Raw genomic sequence first — 19,246 nt, 5'->3', positions numbered from 1 at the left:
AAATTATAGCCTTGCAAGCTAACAAAATGCAATCGATTTTCATTCAGCCAGGTTTCTGACACAGCAATAAGGTCCGGTGCTTCTTGCATTTCGACAAGCAGTGATTCTAATTTTTCAAAGTTGCCAACTAGGCTTCTCATGTTTACATGTAAAATCGATAGCTGGTTCCTATTAATATTGTTAGTTAAAGAGAAGGAGTTTTTTGAATAAAAATTTTTACAATCCGCAGACATTGCCACAAACAAAGTATGACCAACAGATGAATACAAAACCAATAACGCAGGACACGAAAGATTACAAAATGACTTTACAACAAAACAGATTAAAAGCAAAATCACCAACACCTGCATTTATAACTTGTAGTCAGGATAATCAAAGAATTCACTTATGTGTGACGAAATAGGACGGTGACCAACAAGCACCGAAAAAGAACAAATAAAGTCTGGTTTATGTGGTGTGAGAAACACTTTAGAAAATAAACAAAACACTATTATTGCGTTATGAAATATTTAATTTAGCAAGGATTTTGGAAATTGACTAAGTAATAATTTTAATTTGAAACTAAGAACTAAATTAAATTACGGTACTTTAGTTGATGAGAGGTAACTCAGGGCAAAATTCCGTCAAGCAGTGATATAGAATCAAATGAATTGTGTTAAAATGACCTGATTAAAATATGCAGCTTAAAAAGAGAATTAAGACTGGCGAGGATAATGGATATACTTACGTAGACGTAGCCTAAGTTAGTCGGTTTATGATATCGATCAATGTCGGAATACGAATTGTAAAATACAGTACGAGAAAAAAAAATACGAGTTAGGAAGGTGAAGATTTCAAAAATATTATTATTACGTCACAAAGGATGAAACTTAGGGGAAAAATATTAGTCAGTCTTGACCTAGCTGAATCTGATTACTGTACTTCAAAATTGTGTAGAACTACAAATTAACAGAATAACAAACTAAAATTAAACAAAAAATGGAGTGGTAGCGTACAATAAACTGTCCAGATTTGATCTTTTTTTCTTCTGAAATTTGATTTGTTTCCAATAAATTAACCTCTTTGGTGTTGATGGTTGAGCTTGTGCTGAAATTGGTCTTGGTTGGGTTGAAGGTTATTAGTAACGGTTGGGTGAAAAATAATGGCTGGGTTTAAAAAATGTAAGAAAGTCAAAAATGAGTCCTTTTAACTTACTTTGTCTTCTAAACTTGAGGATTTTACTGGCAGCTGTGATTATCTTCGTAAATGCAAAAAAACAAACAAACAATGACTGCTGACCTGTTAGCTAGCCTAACTGAAGGTCTTTTCAAGTTTAATTATCTCTGCAACTTCCTGGTTGATTTTGATAGTTTTGGTGTTGATATGACTACAATCAAATTTTCTGCTTGGTTCTTCTAGAATTAGCTTTTCTCCAGGCCTTAATTATTTTTATGAATCCATTTTTTGATTTGGCCCTGGAGAGAGAAATTTTTGCTGCTTGCTTTGAAAAGCGCGGGAACTTTTTTTTTTGGTTTCATTTTGCTGAGTTTAATCAATCAATCAATTTTATTTTTTGCTGTTGGCGCAAACATGTACAGAACGACAAAGTAAACATACGAATTTGACACCAACAAAAGGGAAAGATGGCAAAACCCAAAAGTTTAAAATATACATCGATAAAACAGTACTAGCTAAACTACCACTATCTTAAAATTGTACAGCCACCAAACCTAGAAGAGAGATAGAAAAAATAAAATGTTTTGTTTTTTTGTGATAATAGTCCTACAATTACAATTAACACTTGCAAGTGCAAGGGCGATTTAAACTTAATTAGGCTACACAAAAAACAAATTCAAATGATAACAAGTTTCCTGAACGTTTGCTTTGAGAGTCTTCAAAGGCATCTTAAAAAAATAAAATGTGATGTCATAGAAGACCAGCAATTCAAAAGTTACAGGAAACCGGCTCAGTGTGACCGTACGAATTTACAAAAAAAGTAATCAAAAGCAAGGATACGCTTAAATAAAAAAAATACATAAATACTACTCTTTTTTTTCTCAGATACAGTTTGATTATTCAATTTAATTTTTCAAAACATTTACACACATCAAAAATTAAATAAGTTTTTGGTGATTTTAATGCATTTTTGCTTATTTTAAAAGGTAGCCTTTAGTGAGAAAAAAGGTGAAAATTTAATTGAAAGCAAATTGAGAAGAGACAATATGGCAAGTTGTCACAGTTTGAATAAAACAAAGCTAACGAAGTAAAGTGATTTTTACGACACACAGTACAATTTATTCAAAAAAGCTCTGGCAGTACTGCTCCTAAACATATTAGGCTACCAGTTAACTGATGTACAGATTTACAAATTCCAGGGAAAAAAGATAAATTTAAACAAAAAAATGAGTTGCAACATCCAAAGAATTACAGTCCAGTCTTGATCTTTTTTCTTTTACATTTTAGGTTTTGATGAATAAGTTTCTTCACATATAAAAGGCTGCCGATTTCAACTATTTTACAGCTATCCTAAATCAAAGTTTCTTCACTTTGCTTTTTCTTTGCCAATTCTTGATTAAATTCAAAAAAACTTACTATTGCAGTAATTGCAAACAAATTCTTTATTCAATTTTTCTGATCTTGTCGTGTCTCCAACTCTTGATTTTGTTATTTGTCCAAATTTTGAATTTAAACCAGACGAGTAGGCTAAATATTTAGCCGAGTTGTTATCATTTGTAGATGCACCTTTAGCTAGTAATAATGCTGCTTGCACTACTTTAGCTAACATTCTATTGAAAGCTTATGTCCTCAATGTAAGTGACAAAGAAAAGTCTTTGGGATGCCTCAGGAGGCAAGAAAAGCTTTCCAACTAGTGATAGACATTGTCTATTATTGTGTCATCTTCAGTTCAGTTCAGTTCAGTTGTTTTTTTATTTCTGACCATCATATCAAAACAATACACGTCAACATAGCAAAGGTCAAGAAAAACGTAGAAGCGACAAAACGCGAACGTTAAAACGTGCTTGTGATCGAAGTAAGTTATTGAGTTGAAAGAAATTTGGCACGGTCGCAACACCTTCAGAAAAATTTAAGATATAAAGGGAAAATAAAAAAATAAAAAATGTTACAAAACAAATAAACATATATAGGCTATAACTTTATTAGCCTACATAACTTTAGCTGATATATTGAAGATTTGTATGGACAGTTGCTATGAAGATCGGCCATGGTGCGTTATCAAGAGTGCTGATGGTCGTGAGGGGAACACGTCCAGTGCTTCCACTTCTGACAATTGATAAATCCTCTTCAATTTCCTTTTTTGTCCTGAAAAATCCCTTCTCAGTCGGAAATCCTTCAAAATTTCCTTGATAGGCGATGTTATTTTTGACATTATTTAAGTTAAAAAAGGTGCCAATACAACTTTAAAGTTTTTAATCTCACCTAAGTTACGTTTTAACCTGAAAGAACAGAAAATCAGTGAATTGAAGAAGTGGTACGGTAGGCTATTCAAATTGCTACAAAAAACAACACCTTGCAGGCAGTAGCATGGCTGATTTAGTTGACAAACCCAATCTAATACCATAAATTTGACATATTAATGTCCAGTGGCATTATGGCAGGAAATATAAATAATACACCACACAAGAAGTATCTCAACACATTTACACCTGCTGTAGTATAAACACCACATGATTACATGATAGGAGCACAGTAACACTCAGTTAATACTCTTGTGGCACGAAGCAGCTAAATCCGTTTTCGGGATTTTGCTGTACTTCGTTACGTACCACAAACCTAAGTTGTTTCTGATAGAACACAAGGGTCGACTTGCCTTCGCTAAAATACCCAACATCGGGAGCTCCCACTCTCGCATGTAAGGCAACGTCGACCAAACGGGTGTGAGGAGTAGCGACCCTCCCCCGCACTCTTAACACTCAGACTCAGTTATTAAAAACATTAGCCTACTAATTGTGATCAGTGAACACTGGCACTGCATATGTAGTCTAAGTGGTGAAAAAAAGGCAAAATGAGCCAAATTACCTTCATTCAGGCTACAGAGGAACAATAGTCATTGGAACAGACTGAATAGGTGATAATCTTGATACAAAATTAAATTTCTAAGACTGACTCTGCATCAGCGTTGCCCTTGCTGTTCATGAAATTTATTACCGACTGGTACCGTACTTCAAAAGTATGACCTGAATAAAGGTTGTCATTTTAGTTAATACAAGAAATTACACATATTTCATAACTTTATGAATCAGAACATACTGTTGAGTAGGCCTGCTATAGGATGGAATCTGAGCATCATTTTATTTCAATGTCATTAGATTTAGTGCCATTATTTCTTTCGAACATTGCCGAGAGCCCTACAGTGTTTCTTGCCGAATTAAAGTTAGCTTGATGCTTTTCTGTAGCAGCGTACCGAATTAACCCTGTTTTGGTACAGTACACAAAAGTGCCACATACTTTGCAATATGGTTTGCTGTCTTTATTCAATATCCAGCCTGAAAACCGCTTGTCAGTTTGCCATCCTTTAACAAATTTATTTTTGTATGCAGTTTTGGTTTTATTTGATGCAATAACTTTATCAACTCTACATCTTTTTTCTCTGTCTTCATCAGTAACATATTCACAATCATCTGAAGCTGATGAAAATTCAGGCCTAGGCCTATTGTTTATAGCTCAATATGTCGAAGCAACGTTGTTTTACTAGAATAGTAGGCTACACATATTTTACAATAACATGGTTTACTTCCTTTGTTCACTGTCCAGCCAAAAAACTGCTTGTCAGTCGGTTCTGGGACATTTACCACCTGGAGTCCTGGACATCATTTACCAATTACGGTGCCGGTACCACTCTAATCTTTCCCACCCAGACTCCTAACTTCTCCCTAACACTGAAAATGTACAGGTGGTAAATGCCCAGTACCGTGAAACCTTACAACTTTGCCCAGATATCATGAGTTAGCTGACAATTATTTGTTGTAAATTTTGTTGTAAAGGAGGTACCGTAATTCTTGTTGCAATGGCTTATCTGGTTTGCAAAGACATGTGCTAAAGCATGCAACAACTTACATTATCAGAAGTAATCTTTTTCATTATTTTTTTTTTGTTTTATTTTGCTGGGCAAAGTTGTCCCCAAAGTGGCAACTTTGCCCACAGCTAGTTTTTTGGCTATATTTTACACATTTAGTTGTGGATCAAGCAATTTCAACATAGTATCGTACAACTTTGCCCACAAGCAGTGTTTTTAAAAATAACTTACAGTAGAAAAATAACTTTCTGCCCAATTGGTAGGGACTTTATACAATTGGTTACCTTCATGGTCGCGATTAGCCACACCAGGCTTAATGAGCGTACATTGAAATCAACTTGTTTATTGAATAGAAATTGCTAACATAAACAGAACAGTAAAGAAATATGAACAACTACTGAACGACAGTATCATCAATCATACACCTTTCTGTGACACAGCGGCAACAGTGGATGTTACAAAAATGAATTTTTGGATACCAATATTGTTTCGTCGATCAACGATTGGTTTTGGAAGAACGCGAGATATGGCATTAAAGTCCACAAAGGTCTGATCCTCATTCAAGGGCCATGAGTACTTGTCACAAGACAAATTGTATGGGGGCCTTAAGAATTTGACTTCATAAACTGAATTGGAAACTTTTCTTGTGATTTGGCCCGCAACCCACATACAATTTTCTATTGTCACCCATTGTGTTTCGGGAGGTTGAACCAATATTAAATTCCACCACTACCCAATTAGACACCATTAGTTCATTTTTGTTTGGTTTTGAAAGAGCTGCTGTTGTTTGCATGTCGGCATTGATATAGATTCCCATATTTTTTCTGCACAATCGTCGTCAGATATGTCATATAGTGCCAAAATGTGGTGATTTGGAACGTCAACCTGGTAGACAGCACTAGTCATGGAGCAAGCTGTAGCTCTGGGACCAGAGCTGTGTGCAAGCTTATCCTAAAAATTATAACTAAACCACAGAGAAAAAATCATAGCCATCAACCCAGCTTGTTTCTGCTGATTTAAAAACTGCTAGCAATTAGAGATTTAGCTGAATGAGGTATCACCTCATATTCATGATGCTATTTTAAGCAATCACAGCAATGTGTCTTTTAGTGACCTGTAATCAAGTTCATGACCTTAGGTACAAACTTTATAAAAGTTATATGCAAGAAATAGGCAGTTTGTGTTCGCTGGAGTGATCATGAGGAGTGGGCAAAGTTGTACCCAAAGCACAAAATAAGGGGTCACAAGCACTAAAATGTCCAAAAAAATATCAAACTTCTTTGAATTTAATAAAAACTCATTTGCACATACTCATGAATAAATATAGAAGCTTTGCATATGGAAAACACTCTGCATGGGTAAATGACCTTTGACCCCCATGTGAAACTTCCAGCACATAGTTTTTGCATTTTTTTCCCTTGTATTTTCATTTGAATTTAACTTAATGAAAATAATCTTAAAAAGTTATTTTTTTCTGCTGAAACAATTGATAAAATATTCATATTTAACAATATCATCCATTAAACAAAACCAATAAATCATTAAAACCGTATTGTGATCGGATATACAAGTCACAAATTTTGGGCAAAGTTGTCCACCCGGGCAAAGTGGTAAGGTTTCACGGTAACGAATTACCGTATCCAATATCCATCCATTAACAAATTTATTTTTTGTGTCTAGTTTGGTTTTCCTTGATGTGCTAACTTGTTCAACTCTATAGACTAGGCTATCTCTTTTTTCTCCTTGTCAGTAACATCTTCACAATCATCTGAGACTGATGAAAAATTTTAAGATACTAGTCCTATTCATGATACTGACTCAGTCTGACTTTGTACACTATACATATCCTACACACAGCCTAGCTAACTCTAGTATTATCACGCCATAATGGATTAGCATAAGCTATAACTAACTTTTCTTAACCGGAAGGATACCACTAGCCTAAGCTTATCATACCACTGTACGTCGAAGCTCACTAAACTGTGTCATTGCTATTCAAATTCAACCGTAAATCAACGGACTACCAAATTTTAACTAAAAGAATTAAAACTAACTCACTCACTGAACTTACGTCTAAACTCCAATTCCCAAAATGCCGAGAATAGAAATCTGTAACGTTTCTGGATTGATGTGTAACGCTGCTGGGTTGAGGAGACTTAAACGCAACACTATATTTGAGAATTCATCTTTATTGCGGCAATCGTTGCAGCGATCAGAGCGGATTCAGAAACGTCACTGACTTCCCGTGGTGAGAGCGTAGATCGAAAAGAAGGAAGATTACCACACCAGTCTGTTTTATAGGCGAAATCAGTCACCCTTGGCGAGTGCTGCCAGAATGAATGCTAATTAATTAAAACTTGAAACAGTTGAGTTATGCTAATAATATTAAAACTTGAAAGTAGGCTAAACAGTAGAATTATGAGAACGTTGGACTGCACTGCAGAATAATGGCTGGTGACGAATATAAGACAGCAGTCGGTACATACGTTGGCCCCAGTCAAAACGACATTGATACGTAGGAGAGATGTCGTGAATGACGAAAACAGTAAGTTATGATTTAGGGTTAGAAACTGAAATTGAATACTGGGGCGCAACTGTAAAATCAGCCATGAGAGAAAAATATTTACAAGCGTTTTTAAAGAAAAAAGTTAAGCATGTATACAAACAGGTAAGCGTCCATGGCTGTCCATGTCCTGCCTCCGAAGAGATAGGACCTGACACCCATAGAAGCAAACCAAAAAGGAAAAAAATGTATGTAGCCTAACGTAGCGCGCTCGGTTGTGCGAGACAGGATGTTATAAAGTCATACTATTAGTTCGAGTATTTGGATGAGGGAGTACGAGACAGCAGTTGATGTGAAAGTTCGATGATATATGATGAGCACGACAGCAGGTGATAAGCAGTTCATTTAGTAGTCCATTAATGGATGACGAGCACGACAGCTGTTGAGTTGTTCGTTGATATGGGACGAGTATGACACGAAACAGGCCAGCTTGTATAGTTGCAAGCTGTGTGACATGCAGCCATTGCATGTCAAAAGTGGCGCAAAATAGCGGCACTGGTTGGGTTGACGTCGCGGTGTGCTTTTGACGCAGAGAAGGCTTGAATGATGAACGATGCAGCAACTGCACGTCGAAGGTGTGTCGCAGGGAGTAGCGACAGATATGGGGTTGACCATATTGGTTGCGTCGGTGGCTGTGGATAGCCGTATTGAAATCATCTCCGTGGAGGCATCTCATGTTGAGGAATGTGATGAGAACTGTTCAACTCAGTGCAAGTCGTGGAGAACATGGGGTGCTGTGGTGCCATGTTGAAGTGGTCTCATCAGTGAGCTTGTCGTGACATCATCGTGGTGCTGTATTGAAGTCCCTTGAAGTCGCGCATCAAGTCTCGCAGCAACCGTGTTGATGGGCGCGTCTGAAATAAAATGGATGCAAAGTAGCGACCGCTAGAAAGTTACACATAAGCAGTTCAGACACATTAAAAAAAGGCGATGCATGCAGGGCAATGGAGAAATGGATGCAGTTTTGACGTCTTGCTCAGGACGGTAAATTGCAGTAGAATGGATGCAGTTTTGACGTCTTACCCAGGACGGTAAATTGCAGTAGAATGGATGCAGTTTTGACGTCTTACCCAGGACGGTAAATTGCAGTAGAATGGATGCAGTTTTGACGTCTTACCCAGGACGGTAAATTGCAGTAGAATGGATGCAGTTTTGACGTCTTACCCAGGACGGTAAATTGCAGTAGAAAAAAAATTTGGTTGAGTGGAGGTTAGTCTGTAAACCTGGAAGGTTGTACGATGATGCGTCCACTACGAGTCGCTTTGGGCTGAAAGTGAATGAATGGAGGTTCGCGCACGATGGATGCTGATTGTGGGAAAGGCAATTGAGAAAAGGTAGAACAGTTGTCTTTAATATTAGATGCGGACGGTGGACGAGGTGTGTTTGTAGGTGAAAGGGTGACGTCAGGTGGTGCAAGCGGGTAGAATGGTTTAAGTCTATCTATGGATACGTTGGAAGTGCGCGAACCGAGGTCTAAAGTGAAAAATTTGTCAGAACGTGATTGAACATGAAAAGGCCCTTGATACGGACGCTGAAGTGGAGATCTAACTGCGTCGTCGCGAATGAAGACATGGGAGCACGAGAATAAGGCATCGTCAATGTGAGTTTGGCGGTTGCGCGTTACGTGGGTAGGAGCATAACGCAACGCGGCCATGAACTTGATGAAGTCATTGACGAGTGGAGTGTGAGATGAAGGTGTGTCATCGGAAAGAGTAAAAAAATGGCCCGGCAGACGGAGTTGTGTGCCAAGGGTCAATTCTGTGGCAGAACAGTCGATTTGTTCTTTCAAAGCAGAGCGCAAACCTAATAAAACCCATGGAAGGTTGGAGACCCAGTCTGCAGAGGTAGTTTGTACACTATATTTGAGAATTCATCTTTATTGCGGCAATCGTTGCAGCGATCAGAGCGGATTCAGAAACGTCACTGACTTCCCGTGGTGAGAGCGTAGATCGAAAAGAAGGAAGATTACCACACCAGTCTGTTTTATAAGCGAAATCAGTCACCCTTGGCGAGTGCTGCCAGAATGAATGCTAATTAATTAAAACTTGAAACAGTTGAGTTATGCTAATAATATTAAAACTTGAAAGTAGGCTAAACAGTAGAATTATGAGAACGTTGGACTGCACTGCAGAATAATGGCTGGTGACGAATATAAGACAGCAGTCGGTACAAATCAACCAAGCAAGAAGCGACGGAAAGGCGAGAATGGGTGAAAGAAGTGAGAATGAGAGGGTTTCCGGATGGCGAGTGGCGACGGAAACCAGCTGATCATCGTTATTCCAGTCGTTTTTAGAACTTTTGAAAGGGAATATGAATAAAATTTTCTTTAAAATTGCTAAAAAGAACAAATCCCTTTTTAAGACAAAATCTCCTTGTAAAATTGTTAAAAATCCCTAAAAAATCCTTCTTTTCTTCAAATCCCTTTTTTATCCTTCGAAGCGTTGAAAAATCCCGATTTCGAGATAAAATCCTTCAAAGTGGAAGCACTGAACACGTCTTGATGCGTTTAGCTCATAGCAAAGAGCAAGGCAGGCAAAGAAAACCCCACAAAGAAATCCTACCACGGGCAAAGCCATTTCAAGCGCAACGCACCAGGCCTTGCACGACTCACAAAATAGATAGTCTATAACTTGACGACATGAAACAATGACAAAAAACAAATAAATCAAACTAGCAAAAACAACATCATCATCTTGCGGAAATTCAATTATACCCAGGGAAGTTATGTCTTAAAGATATCAAGCGTGCTTTGATAAAAGTTGCGTTGATAAAGCGATAATTTTAGACCCCTGTCAGCTAAACTCGCCACTTCCACACCGATCCAACGTTGGTTAACGTTGAATTAATGCAAAAATGACAGTCATCGCCAGCTGGGATGTAGTAGTGGTATGTCCCAGTAATATGATAAATTTGAGTTACCGTATGTTTTACACGTTAAACCATATTAAAGTGACAAAAAATATCCAATTTGGCATATTACGTTAAAAAAATAGATAAACAATCAGACAATAGCATGACGATCCAGTCCAAGATATTGAAATAAAACAACTGGCTGGAGCACATGGCCACCGCTTCACCGAAAGATGGAGATTGGTCAAAAAGGATGGAAAAACTTCTGCAGACTCTGTAGAACTTCTGTGGACAAAAAACACAAGAACCAGAAGGCCAGTAGGAGTACTTACAATCTTACTATTTTGCTAATAAATCTACACACATTGGCTAATCATTGCTGGGCAATAAAAAAAAATAAAAAAATATTAGTATGTTTGGTGCATGATGTAATACTTAGATGGGATTATTTCAAGGAAGATTTAGCTTGTTTATTTTTGATTTAAAGCCTTTCACAGTTTTACATTCATTTCTTATAGTAGTTGGAAGCTTGTTCCAAACTGTTGGCCCCATGTACCGTATTGATTGTTTGCAGGTGTTAATTCTGCAACATATCGGAATATAAGGAGAATTACTTCTTGTTGTTAGGCTACTTGATTGTTTACACATAAGTATATCATTGAATGTTGTGGGAAGCAGCTTTTTTGAATATTTAAACATGAAAGTTGCAATCTCTGTAGTTTTCATGTGGTTAATTGATTTAAAATTATTGAGTTCCATTACACCTTTTATGCTTTCTCTGCGGTGAATGTCAAATACAATACGAAGAAAGTTATTGCATGTACGTTGTAGCTTTTGCAATGTAGTTTTGTTTTCATGACACCACGTTAAGATACAATATAATATCTGACTCTCAACTAGAGAATGGTAAATGGAGAGAAGTGCTTGTTTGTTTAGGAAAAGCTTAATTTTTTTTGTCACGCAGACTGTTGATCTTATTTTTTGAAGCAAGATTTCCATATGAGATTTCCATGACAAATGCTCGTTTACAATTATTCCCAGAAACTTTATTGAGGCAACTTGTTCTATGTTGCTTTTTCGAACATTCAAGGGTGGGTGGTATGATAGTGTCTTGCTTCCTTGACTTGAAAATAATATATGTTTGGTTTTGGTGACATTTAGAGACAATCGATTTGTTGATAGCCATTGATCTATGCATACAAGCTCTTGATTTGCCGTATCATATACCGTAGAAACGGTTTTATTTTTATATATAATGGTGGTGTCATCTGCAAACATAATTGCAGTTCCGTGTTGAAGGCAGTTAGGAAAGTCATTTACATAAATCAGGAATAGAAGAGGGCCTAAGATAGACCCTTGTGGGACACCCAAAGATATGTTGTTAACATTAGAAGATAGTGTGCCATTGAAAACCACTCTTTGTTTTCTATTACTCAGGTAACTCATGAACCAATCATAGGCCACGCCTCTTATTCCGAAATGATATAATTTAGCTAGCAATATTTTATGGTCAATGGTGTCAAATGCTTTAGATAAATCAAGAAAGATTCCTAATGCAAGGTGGTTGTCATTGAGTATACTAGTGATACTATCTATTAGCATTGAAGCAGCATGGCTTGTGGAATGATTTTTTCTGAAACCAAATTGATTGTTACAGAAAAATTTATGTCTAATTAAAAACGAGTATAATCTGTTGTACATGAGTCTTTCTAATATCTTTGAAAAAACAAGTAGTAGGCTGACTGGTCTGTAGTTGTTTGAATCTTTGCAACTACCCTTTTTAAAGATAGGTATCACCTTCCCCAACTTAAATGAATTTATGAATTTTCCACTCGTTAAAGATAAGTTAAATATATGAGTTAAAGCATGCAGTACGGTATGTTGTTTGGGGTTGACTTTACAACTATGGATGGTATTTCATCGATGCCACTGCTAGTTTTTGCTGGCATAGCATGAATAATATTGTTTATTTCATTTAAAGTAGTTTAATAAATATAAATGGTCTCAGAGCATGGAGAATCAAGATATGTTGAAAATATTGTATTTGATTTGGGAATTTTTTTTGTAAGGGAATGGGCAACACAGGAAAAGTGATCATTGAAGTGATTTGCAATAGTTAATCTGTCAGTGACTGTACTATCATTTATTTTGATGCCATGGTTAGTCTTAGACTGGGATTTACCTAATAGATTGTTGATTGTTTGCCAAGTAGCTTTCATATTAAACTTTTGCTTTTCAAATTCAGATTTATAAAATTCCTTCTTTTTTTGCTGAACTGTATGGAAGTATAAGTTTCTTGCAGAGGTGTAGTTCTGTTTGGAGTGAATAGTTTTATTTGATATGTACTTTTTAAACAAACGCTCTTTTCTTCGTAATAGATGTAGTAGTTCTTTATCAAACCAAGAATTATTCTTTTTTAAAGGTGTTTTTTGCAAAGGAAAATGCTTATTAAATTGACTGGTATATTCTCCTATGAATGACTCATAAGCTTCATCATCATCAGTTTGATTTAAGCAACAAGTGATGTCCATATTTTCCAGAGCATTTGAGAAATTCTGTATGTTTGAGAGATTAAATGATCTGGTATATTGATGACATGTAACTGAGGGTTTTCCAGTATTTGTACAATGCATAACTGGGAAGTGGTCTGAGATTTCATTAATTAGAATTCCACAGCGAGTTTCATTACCTGTTTGCACATTGGACCATATTTGATCTAAGACTGTTGCACTGGTGTCAGTTATACTGGTAGGTTTATTAATTAGTGGGTAAAAAGAATTTGAAAACATCAAGTCTGTAAAATTGCCTACATTGATGTTTTCATAATCCAATAGATTATAATTAAAATCTCCCATTATATAGCATTGTTTTGATGTACCTATGTTATTAATGCACTCACTAAGCAGATCAAGAAATTCCAAATTTGACTTAGCTTCCAATACAGGTGCTCGATAAATGCTACCACAGGTCACTTGTTTACCACCAACAAAAATATCAATAAAAATAGACTCAAATACTTTTTCTTTCATAATGGTTAGGTCATCACGCTTGGTATACATAATATCACTTTTTAAGTATATTCCTACTCCTCCACCGCGACTGTTTTTTCGAGCATTTGATATGAATGTATAGCCCGGTAGGTTTAAGTAAGGACCTTTTGAATTAGGCTGAATCTATGTTTCGACTACAGAAATTAAATCAGGACTGATGTTTATAGACATCAGCAGGGCCTCAAGTTTGGTGAAATTTTTTACATTAACAATAGATCGAGCATTGATGCATAATGAAGAGAACACTGGCCCCAGTGAGCAGTCCATTTTTAGTTTGTTGACAGTTGTTGAGTCTACATATGTTTCAGATATGTTAGGCATAAAAAGGTCATCTATGTCATTGTTATTTGTGTAAGATGTGCTAGCAAACATATCATTCAAATGATCAGGCTTGAAGGTAAGATTTGTTGATACACTGTGGCTTTCAACCAGTGTAATTAATTCGGTGTTGGATAGATGGACAAAAGGGGGATTCCAGTCACTGCACAAGGTACATGTCCAATTTTGTATGTCATGATAATTTGCATTTTTTTTACAACATTTGACATGAACTTCAATGGGACAAGTTAAACACTTAATATATTTTTGATTCTTTCTGATTGTTTTTATACAATAGTTACATTTTGGTTTTATTATCATGTATAAACAAGGAATTGAAAAACAAAAAGGTATAAGATAGGGTTGGTTTAAAGCCAAGCTTAAAAGATAGCGAAGCTAAGGTTTAAGAGAATGCATAAAGTAAAAAGGTTCCTGAGTTTGGTTTTATTGTCATTGGTAAATATCATATGATTTGTTTAGCTTCAAAATGATAATTGAAAACTGCATAATGTTATAGCCTAACAAAATAGATTAAGATGCCTCATGGTTAAAAATTTTTGCAATATCTGAAAAATCGTCTATCACTTGCCTTTTGTTATTCCAGAAGCACCACACTGTTCCTTTGGATGTCCAGACGTCCTTGAAACCAAAAGCATCTCTCGCTTGACGAAGAAATGACAGACGTCGTTTGGTCAAGGACTCTGTGATCGATAGTTTAGGACCATCAGAATCAGTTTTTAATTTGCTTTTTAAATAAAAAATTTCGTCCCTTGTCATCCTTCTAACAAATTTAATAATTATTGGTTTGTTGAGTTTTTTAGATGGCAAGGGGTGGCATGCGTCTATGTCACTCACAGTAAGGCAGTTAGTTGGTTTAACTACTTGATTAATTTTATTTACCACATATTTCGAGTAATCTACATTACTTCCCTTGTTTGGGGCGTCAGTACATCCATGAAGTATGAGGCAATTGCTTCGCCCATACTGCTCCAGGTCATCTAGCTTGCGCTCTGTCCTGTATACGGAGCGTTGGAGTTCCCAAACTTGCTCTTGAAGAGCATAAACTTGTTTGGATAGCTCCGTCAGCTCCAAGTGTTGGGCCTGCTGAAGTCCATCTGTAAAAGATGAAGACACAGCAACAGCAGGGGGTACAGCAGTGGTTTGTACAATAGCATACTTTTGCTCATACCTTTTTTGACTTTTCATAATCTCTTCCATTCCTTTTAGTATCTCATCCATCTTTGCCTTGTCCTCAGTAGTCATGTTGCAGTTCAATATATTTTTGTTTTTAGCTTTGGATTATTTTGTATGATATTATTAGTAAAAATACAGGAACCTATACAATGTCTGCTACTCCAGCATTCCCTGAAACTTATTCAAATAGAATGAAGCCAATCCCCCAATCCAATCCAATAGAATGAATCTTGTCATGTATTGTCAATTTGTGTATTATATTGTAATCATAGACTCCTTTAGATAATAGCCAGTGTTGAGAAGTACATATGATGTTTATGTAATGGCATATTTCGTCACAGACTTCTTTCAAACAGTTTTGCTTTACGATTTAGACCCAAAAATGGGCAAAAATGACCAAAAATCTGTCCTTTGACCTTAAAATATAATATTTTGACCTTGAAAATGACAACAGATGGTTTTGAAAGTAACACTATTGAACTCGCCATCCTCAAAAACCCTAATAGGGAATCCAAGATTGTGTTTCTAGCTTCTCTAGAAGTCATTTCAGCCCAGAACTCAAGTTAATCCTTCAGACTCAAGTTACAAACCCCGAGATCGCAACATTCCAGTCCTTTACTTAAGGAGTCTATGCACACATGTGACGATGTTTATAAAGACTGGTTAAAGAGTCAAAAGCACCGCAAATACGATGTGCACACCATACGACTTTCGGCCTACTACAATTTTTCTAGAAAAAAATAGTGCGGAACAATGATCAGTATGCTGCAAGTGTAGTCGAGTGATTTTGGTTGATTTTCATATTGAAAGAAGTTTTTTTTTTTTCATAACGATACGCGGTAAAACTCTAAACTTTAAAGAAATTCAGGTTCTAAATGAGGAAAGTAGGCCAAGTTCAGCATAAGAAATATGATGCAACGCATGATACAAATTTGTTGCTTTTATTTTTGCTGGAAATTGTTTTTTGGGGACCCATTTTTTGTATTGTTTCCCGACCAGTTCTGATTTCTCTCGGAGGCCCTGACCCAGAAGGGGGCCCGGTACTTTACCATCTGACGGCTGAAATGGCTGTTTTAACCTCTGATGGCAATTCCTTTAGATCTGATTATATTAAGATCTTGATAATGTTTAAAGTCGCGGGGAATTTTTTAAATCCGGGCTCCTTAAATATTTCGGGCCCGGGTCCAAAAGTACCACCTAAACCCCTCTGTCAACGCCCCTGGCTGGAACACTGGTACAAACCCCGATCTGGATTTTGTGAGTGATGACCCCGATAATTGCCAGCCGGACAGACGTGTGCTAGAGAAGTTCCCCAGGTCCCAACATCAATCCTCGCTCATCACGACTCCAACGCTCACAAACCTGTCCCGAGCAAGCCTGTTAAGCGATGGAACTTCAGAATGGCTAACTGGGAGTACTATAGCCTCCTCACCAACGAAGCCACACAGTATCTCCCACCCCCACACGCAGGTTTTTTTTAAGGTTTGGTTTGGGTGACCGCTAAGTAGTTTTAAGAGACCGCAAGTGTTTCATTTAAATACCAAAAAATAGCCATAACTACATACAATCAAAGCAACATAAAATGAATTATTCGACAAGGCACAGCTTAAATGATTGTGACAGCGACCAAACAGCCTGCCCAACACGGCCGCCAAAAAAGTTTTGCTGCACAATCAAACAAAATGTATATGTTGGCTTCTGCTTGTTATGTTTCCACACGTAAAAACTGATCATTATGCGCCATATATCAGAAATAAATATTGACGAGTATCGAAGGTGCACTTCTTTTGTGAATAACTCTTTGATTCAGCTGTTAGCTGTACCTCCACTTATTCTTTTTTTCCGGACGTGAACTATTGATTGTAGGCTATATTCGTATTATCGAGAAACAACCATTACTTTTCTACTGTAGTTGCAAGTCCAAATTTTGGGAAACCGCTGGAGAAATTTGGGAAACCGCTGGAAACCTTGGGAAACCGCTGGAGAAGTTTTGGGGGACCGTTTCGGTCCCCCAAAACACCTTAAAAAAAACACTGCCCACACGCCACACACCAACAACGTGGAAGAAGCCTACCAGGACTTTTGTAATGCAATAACATCAGCGGCAAAATACCTCAACCGAGAGACCGTGCAACACACAGAATTGTCTTACAAGAAATGACGGACCTCTGGAGGGTAACGACCCCAGATGGGGAAACCATCTCGGGTGAGTTCACCACGGAGGAATTTTCCGCCTCCTTTCAGCACATAAAGCCAGGTTAAGGCCCGGGCCTTGACCACCTATGCCCGGAGTTGATACTCCATGCTACCGCCTCCTTACTAACGAAGCCACTAGTTAAATAACCAATTAAAGTCCTGGTTAAAAGACTTCCTTTCCCGCTGTTTGCGCCAAGTAAGAATTCCTATACTATGGACAAGAGCCCTTGCTGTTGCGGTTCCTAAGCCGAAGAAGCCCCCAGGGGACCCGAAGAGCTATCGCCCAATCTCACTGCTCTGCATCCCCTTCAAGATCCTAGAGAGACTCATCTACGCCCGTGTCGAACCGATAACAGATCCGCATCCGCAGCTCCCCGTGAGGAAGCTTACTTCCGACACGAACGAGCAACCGTAGACCAGGTCACACTTATGACCCAAGAGAGTGAGGATAGCTTTTCGGCTAAGAAGAAGGCTGGCGCGCTGTGTTTGTTGATCTCACGGCTGCCTGTAACACCGTATGGCATAGCGGCCTTACCTGCAAGCTACTCCGTCTGCTCCCTGACAGACCCACGGTTCATATGATGATGAAACTTGTCCAAAACCTCAGCTTCACCCTCACAATCGGTTGCAGACGTCGAAGCAGACTAGGCCGACTCTTGTTCAACATGTACAATTGTACAGTACACCTACGACCTGCCCTTCACCATCCCCAGGAAATATGCTTACGCAGACGACCTGGCACTCCTGCACTCAGTGAGAAATTGGCAGGCTGTGGAGAGGAACCTCAGCCAAGACATGCAAACACTAAGTTATCAGCATACTTCCAAAAATGTAAGCTACAGCTCTGCAAGGCAAGAACAGTTTGTCTGCCCCGTTAGCTTAGTGGTTACGCGCTCTCCATTCAGCGGCACCTAGTGAATGGAATAATATTCCAACAACACTTCAACAATCGAAAAACTTCACTCTGCCAATCTCGGTAACCGGCCTTACGTCAAGAACCTCTACAAGTATGCGAAACTACCAGGAATAACCAATCAAGGCTTTGTCAGTCCAAGGATAAAGATTCAAAAACCAACCAACAGTGTCGGCGGCCTTCCATCTTAACAACCGGGAAGCACAGCGTGAGATAAACATCAGCATTGATCGGGAAGGCCTGCTATACTTTGCCGAACCTACTTATCTCGGCATAACCCTGGACAGGTCACTCACCACCGCCGGGACCTGGGAGTCACTGCGCAAAAAACTATCTACACGCGTAGCACTTTTGAGGCGATTGGTGGGTTCCGGCTGGGGAGCTGGAGCCAAAACTGATCGTAAAGCTACCCTAGCCCTTGTTCATACCACCGCTGAGTGGGTCTGCTACTGTTCGGCTAGTCCGATTCGGCTAGTCCAATTCGTCTAGTCCGATTCGGCTAGTTCCCTATTCGGCTACAGTCCAATTCGGCTAGTCCGATTCGGCTAGTTCCTTATTATTATTGTAACTGTCTCCGCCGCCAGTGTAGCCAAATCGTTTGGCATCCGCTGGCTTCGATCAGTCTTTCAACAAGGTTGATAGGATCTCCATTCTGTTTTGTCCTTTGCGATGTTTTGCAATCGATGGAGATGTGGTGTGCTGAGCAAGGATCCCAGGCCAGCTTTTCTGATGTCAGATCTCAGCAGTTGTAATAAATTGGTACGGTGACGTCCGGTTCGGCCTTGGTACTTTTTGCTGCCAATTATTGCAAATTCAAGGGCTTTCTGAGGAGGTGAGTCCTGGTGAAGTCTCAGAATGTGTCCAAACATGTTCCATCTCATGGTGGAGATCTTGCAAGACAATGGTTCACTGTTGCATATTTTGTAGAGATTTTTGTTCGAGATAAGACTGTTTGGCCAAGTATGACCAGTTATGACACGTAAATGTCTTCGATGACAGGCATCCAATCTTTCAAGACTTGCTTTGGTAACAGACCAGCTATTACAGTTGGCTTCCTCTGCCATAATAAAGTAACATCAACTGAGAGTCTAACGAAGGAAGTAACCAAAGGAATATAGGTCATGTAACGCCGAAACCCAGATTTATTC

Source organism: Aplidium turbinatum, chromosome 6 (genome assembly GCF_918807975.1).
Source record: "Aplidium turbinatum chromosome 6, kaAplTurb1.1, whole genome shotgun sequence".
Taxonomy (NCBI): Eukaryota; Metazoa; Chordata; class Ascidiacea; order Aplousobranchia; family Polyclinidae; genus Aplidium; species Aplidium turbinatum.
The sequence above is the reverse complement of the archived record's forward strand: the minus strand, read 5'-3'. Positions refer to the sequence as shown.